The sequence below is a fragment of the Rhinopithecus bieti genome, unplaced genomic scaffold (genome assembly GCF_001698545.2).
Source record: "Rhinopithecus bieti isolate Rb0 unplaced genomic scaffold, ASM169854v2 scaffold_20477, whole genome shotgun sequence".
Classification (NCBI taxonomy): domain Eukaryota; kingdom Metazoa; phylum Chordata; class Mammalia; order Primates; family Cercopithecidae; genus Rhinopithecus; species Rhinopithecus bieti.
The window spans coordinates 1,870,509-1,876,046 of record NW_016810038.1 but is presented as its reverse complement, the minus strand read 5'-3'; the positions used below and the strand labels follow the sequence as shown (position 1 = coordinate 1,876,046).

At 44.9% G+C, this 5,538-nt stretch overlaps 1 long non-coding RNA gene across 1 annotated transcript; it reads left to right on the top strand.

The window, feature by feature from the left end:
• Window positions 1-903: 903 nt before the first annotated feature.
• On the top strand, window positions 904-5,004 carry LOC108541630 (uncharacterized). The gene is made up of 4 exons (XR_001889002.1): window positions 904-1,921; window positions 3,171-3,311; window positions 3,822-3,870; window positions 4,724-5,004. It is a non-coding gene; the product is annotated as an uncharacterized LOC108541630 (long non-coding RNA).
• Window positions 5,005-5,538: the final 534 nt, after the last annotated feature.

Genomic DNA, 5,538 nt, shown 5'->3' with positions numbered 1-5,538 from the left:
GGGGGCAGGTGAGGAGCTCTCTGTGAACAGAAGGTGCTGAGATTGAAGCCACCACCTAGGAAGGAGGAACTGACAGAAGGAGAAAGGTGGAATCCCAGGCACCTCCTTGGAGCTTCTGGACGCAACTGGGACAAGAGACCTCATTTGCGTGAGCCAGTGAGTATCTTGCATTCGCATCTTATTTTCTGAAACTGATTTGAGTTGAATTTTTGTTATGAGCCACTCTGAGTCACATGTACCTACTGACCTACGTGGAGACTCTCTTGTGCTCTGCATGGCTATAGCCATAGCTCCTCAGTCAGAGAAACAGGCACTGGAGTTGGGACCTGGGCTCACCTTGCAGTTCAGCCACATATGGGCCATGGGACCCTGAGCAAATCATCTCTCCGGTTGATGGGAGAGCGAAGTGAGGGAATCCATGCTAAGCTTCTAGTAAAATGCTGGCATAGACACTCCAGGTGGATATGCGCTGCTGCTGATAATGATGGTGATTAAAATAAAACCTAAATTATAGTGAAATATAATTCCCATGGCGAATGCTGTTACCCACTTCTTTATGGTGAAATGTGTGTGTGTGTGTGTGTGTGTGTGTGTGTGTGTGCACATGTGCATGGGGAAGGGGGCTTGGAATTGTGGCATCTACAATGCCAGGAGGAGCTTTCATAAGCCCAAGGCTGTAGTCCTTGTTCAGGGGTGGAAAGATGCCTCCAGTCGGTCCAATCTGAGTGACACCCATGTCTTTGGTAAGCAGCTGGGAAAGAAAAGCTCTGTCTCCTTCCAGGTGGTGTGCTGCATTCACATGGTTTTGGATCCTGCAACCACTTGTTCTACGCAGGGGCCAGCCTGTGGGTTAGAGAGATGCACAGAGAGGGAAAAAGCCCAGAACAATCACAGAGAATCAAAGCACTCGGGTTACACCTTACCTTCCCTAAGCTGCTGATGAATTAGCAGATCAAATTCCAGAAAGAATTCAGCCTTCCACTGTCTTTTTTCACTCTTGTGTCCCTTGGCTGGGAAGCCTTGCTGTAGTGCCTCTGTTTAATATTCCATTTGTAAGATGGGCAGCTCCAAGTCTATGCTCACTGAGCTGCTCATCAAGAGTAACAAGGTGAATGACAAAGGAGGTAAGGATGTCCTCGTCAAATGTCCCATGCTGTCATCTACCAGCAAGCCCTCGGCAGTCAGTGCCCAAGATGGCTCCCCACACAGGAATCTCTCTGAAGTGCTCTGTGATCTCCCCAACTAAAACATAATCTCTGGCTCCAGAGAGCTCTGGGGCTCTGATATCTTGTTCAGCCTGTGCTCCTGGTCATCTTCAGCCCCAGGGCTGAGGCTTGAACAGGCTCAGGGGCAGCTGTCTGTGAAAATCAGATTGATGCATCTGATTACATGGCCTGTTAACATCTGCAAAAAATAAGGTAAAATCAGAATTATTTACCTGTCACAGCTTTGAGACACCACCGCAAACTGGAGCTGACACCTCTTCTGTTCACCTTGGAGAGGTGCAGAGTGAAGAGCGGACCATGACACACTTAATAGATTGCTGGGCATTTACGGAGCTGCTTGTTACCCAGCTCAAGAGCCGTGTCCAACTGCTACAGCGTTCATCAAAGACGGGAAGCCACAAGGAGCAAGTCAGTACTGCAACTCATTAAGACAACTTGACCTCTGGGGAGAGGAGAAGCAAAAGGAACTAGCAGCATTGATTGCTTATGTTACCTGAAGTGTGGTATCATGGCATACAATGACATTGAATCACAGGGTGAGAAAACCACGCATGTCAGCTCTTGCTTGGCCCTTGAAGACTAAATAGGAAGTCTCTGCTGGTGCTAGGTGTCTTGAGCTTCTCTTTGACACCCTTTGCTAACGCAAACATAGTGGGCCTCAGGATGGGAGCTTCTGCGGGTGACTGTGCTAAGAGGTTACCAACACTGTATAGTGGTGTTTCATCCATTTAACAAATAGGCTTTAATTTTTAGAGTAGTTTTAGGTACACAGTAAAACTGGGTGGAAAGTGCAGAGATTTCTCATTTACCTCCTGCCCCACCTACACACAACCTCCCCCATTTTCAAGATTCCCCCTAGGGTGGTACATTTGTTGTAATCAATGACCCAACATTGACAGATGGATGACATATAGTTTGCATTAGGGCTCACTCTTGGTGTCGTACATTCTATGGGTTTGGACAAATGCAAAATCACATATATCCACCATTACAGGATCCTACAGAAGAGTCTAGCTGACCTAAAAATCCTCTGGGCTCTGCCCATTCATCCTTCCATCCCCACAGCTCCTGGCACCACTGGTCTTTTCACTGTCCCCGTAATTTTGCCTTTTTCAAAATGTCATACAGTTGGAATTACACAATACAAAGCCTCTTCAGATTGGCTTCTTTCACTTAGCAATGTGAGTTTCAGTCTTCTCCATTGTCTTTTCATGATTTGATAGCTAATCTTTGTTTCATCTCTTTTTATGGTTATGCACCAGTTAAGGGAAGTGGTAGTTTTCCGTGTTTAGGAGTGATATATAGTTTTCATGTTCTTTGATTTGACAATTAACCTCCTTTAAATATATAATTGCTTTGTTTATTTTTGGTCAGATAGAACACTCTCTCAGCTCAAAAATCAATGCAAATCAAAAGGTTCGTATTGAAAACTCTGCCTGCCATCTGTCTTCTGCCACCCGGCTCCTACCCACACTGTGTTACCACTGACTTCTGTTCATCCTTCCAAAGAGTTTATGCAAATACAACCTGTTATAAATATATGTTCTCCCTCAACAGTTTTCTACACAAATGGTCGCATACTTTATGAACTGTTCTGTCTTTGTTGGCCTAACAATATACCCCTGGTGATTGTTCCCTATCTGTGTATTTCCTCATTCTTTTTTTCTGCTGCGTAGAATTCCATTTTATGGATGTACCACAGTTCATTCAACCATTTGCTACTAATTGACACTTAAGGTGCTTGTGGTCTTTGATGTTATAAACAGAGTAGCTGGGAATAGCTTGGACTCACATCGACCCACACACATAGGAGCATATCTGGGAAGTGGCGTTACTAAGTAAAAGAGAACATTAACTTCTAATGTTGGCAGACATTGTCAAATTACCCTCCCTAAGGGAGTCATAGTTCTTTTTCTTGTTTTTAAATGGTCTTATTATTTACAGATTGACAGAGAAGATATGAGTCAGTGATGGTGCAGGTGATCTGTGCAGTGCTGTGCAGGGGATGTGTCAAAGCTGTGCTGCTGGCATGCAACAAACTCACCATTGTGAGCCAATCACAAAAGTAGAAACTTGGCCAAGCTGGTATCTTTCTAGAAAGTTAACAAAGACAAAGTTCAGATTTTTAATTTTTAAATGGACCAGTAGAAATGGAAAGGAGGGACATGTATGTCTAGACTCTGGGAGAGATGACAGATGCCCTCAGTTGCCCCAGAATTGCTTGGTGCTTGGGGGCGGGGCTGGGGTTGGGCTTCGGGTGCCGCATCTTGCACTGCTTAATGGGTATGAACGTCCTAGGTGCTCAGGTGGGGCTGGCCACGTCTCCAGGGGACTTCTGTTTCCTGCTTGTCTTGCTGGAGGCCGGCCACTTTGTCTTCTTCGCTTCCGTGAGATTCCTGATATTAAGCCCTTTCTTGGGCCAGTGTGAGTAGGCTTCCTCCCTTCTAAAGATCAGTCTGCCCTGAGACACTCGCTGTTTCTCCCTAGGTAGAAGCACCCTCGGTGGGTGATGCTGGATACACCTGCCCATCATTTCCACTTCTACTGGCCCCATTTTAAAATTAAAATCTGAAGTTTTCTTCATTACCTTTCTAGAAAGGGACTAGCTTGATGAAGATTCTGCTTTTGTGACTATCTCCTAATGGTGAGTATTGAGAATTTCTTCTTACAGTCACAATGGTGAAAAGGAACTTTTCATTCAAAAATTACAAAACAGATTTATGTTGAAAATAATTAGAACTTTGTTGGTGCCCTGGAAAAATATTTGAGAGAAGTAGAGAGTGATTCCTTTTATTGGGCCAGAGTGTAAAAGTCAGCTCATTGGTCTCAAGGGAAAAAAAAAGGTCTTTTCTTCAGTTGGCAATTTGTTTTCAATGAAAGATTTGTAATGCCTTTTTCTTTTCTTTTCTTTTTAATAAAGGAAGGATATAGTTAGTTGACCAGGAATTAGCTAGGGATTAAGAGTCGGTTGGCTTGGCAATATTTCTACCTGCTTGCTGTGCATATACTTGAATTAACAATGGTCAATAATCAAAAGGGCATTAAAATGTGAGCTGGGCTGTGGAGGGACCGCCCCAAATCTACTTCTCTGTAGTACTGAGCCCAGGGGCCTCACTTTGCCTCGCTGCAATTCTGTGGTTTTTAATTTATCATTTCCAGGATCTGAGGGTTTCTTCAATTTCCCAGGCTTGCTCGGCACATTGCAAAGAGCCATGATTTGAGATGATTTTCTTTAATGCTGAAGCAGACGAAGAACCCAGGTTCTTTTTAATGGCAAGGCTTGTTTATCAGCAGCTCTACAGGTAAACAGCACAGACGCTGGGAGAGGGATGGCATCCAGACTCAGAAGAAGGCCAACATTTGACCGTGACCATCACGCTTACATGACAAAAGATGTCACCACAGTGAACATTTCTGACCACAGTGGCTTTTCACCTGCTTCGTTAAATTTAACTCACACCGGCTCAGAGGACAATTTCATTAACTCTGTATTTCAGCAGAAACCGGGGCACCTCAGAAGATCAAGGGTTCCAAATGCTCCTGGGGAAACAGACGTCAGCCACTTGGCACAAAGGAAACTTCCTTCTCTGTATGTCAGAGGAAGACATAATTGTGCCATTTCCTTCTTGAAGAAGTTTACAAACATTTGCAAGTTGTCAAAAATAATTAGTCTAAAATTGTTTCATAAACCATGGAATGGAACAGTACGTGCCTTGTCGAGATCAAAGGGCTTCTGTTACCTTCTTGTAAACCCAAATGAAATTCTTTTGAAAGTAAACTCTTGGAATTAGCAGTGGTTTTTGTGGCACATCTATGGCAGGGGGAGGGGAACAAAATGATTCAGATAGCAGATCCAATGGAGATCCGGGAGGAGGAAAGCCCTGTCCACAGATAATGGGAATGGGTTTTGAACAGCCATGGTGATCTGTGCCAATGGGTACAGGACTTCTTCAACGGGAAGCTCAGGCATTCCAGGAAACACTCTTTTCGGTGATCTTGAACTTCCAAGGGTGAGAGTGGGCATGGACACTCCCAGTTTTACAAACCAAGGAAGAGCTGAGGCTTGTGAGTCAGTCGGACCAAGTTTCCAGCACAGCACAGCCGGCTCCTACAAGCAGATCCTGGAGAAGCCACCTCACCTCTGCGTCTCAGGACACTCACCTCCAAAGACTGATGCACGCTCTGCCTCCCTCCTCGGTGAGAGGTAAGTGAGGTGTTGCCTGCCGGGGGCTCAGTTCAGTACCCAGCCCCGAATTAGCTCTGGGGAATGGCTGCTCTGATACTTATGATTGTTCCTTGCTATTAGGATGGA